Source organism: Propithecus coquereli, unplaced genomic scaffold (genome assembly GCF_000956105.1).
Source record: "Propithecus coquereli isolate 6110/MARCELLA unplaced genomic scaffold, Pcoq_1.0 Scaffold81, whole genome shotgun sequence".
Taxonomy (NCBI): Eukaryota; Metazoa; Chordata; class Mammalia; order Primates; family Indriidae; genus Propithecus; species Propithecus coquereli.
In genome coordinates this window covers 4193533-4194188 of record NW_012154285.1, presented here as the reverse complement: position 1 = coordinate 4194188, position 656 = coordinate 4193533, and positions in this window count along the sequence as shown.

Here is a 656-nt window from a genome sequence, read left to right as displayed (position 1 = left end):
GATTAGGGGCTCACTTGTCCTCCAAATGTTCGGAGAAAGTAAACTTGACCAATACAATGAACAGAATTGTAATTGGTTTAAAGAGTCCAAGATCAGGATAGGCAAAGCAGGCATGTGGTAGGGACAGAAGGAAACTTGTTATAAACCCGTGAGAAATTTGCCCTGAGTCTAATCCCACAACCTGTTCTAATCTAGTTTCATTTGTCATTCTTACTTATGACTAATGAACTGGCCTCCACGATTGAAAACATTAGGAACCCACTCTGGTATGAGGTCACCCCCACAGGGAGCAATCTCAGCTGTGTGGCACGGTAGAGAGCTCAGTAAGGGTTACAGCCCTTGCATTTTCAGGAATTCCTTGTATTACACAAATTCCAAACATAGCCACCACATTATTCATAGTGGATTTTGTTTAAAAAATGCATTTCTGGCCTGGTGCAGTGGCTCATGCCTTTAATCCCGGCACTTTGGGAGGCCAAGGAGGGAGGATTGCTTGATGCCATGAGTTCAAGGGCAATATATCAAGATCCCATCTCTGCCAAAAAATTTAAAAATTAGCCAGGTGTGGTGGTGCGTGCCTATAGTACCAGCTACTTGGGAGGCTGAGACAGGATTGTTTGAGCCCAGGAGTTCAAGGTTGCTATGATGGTGCCATT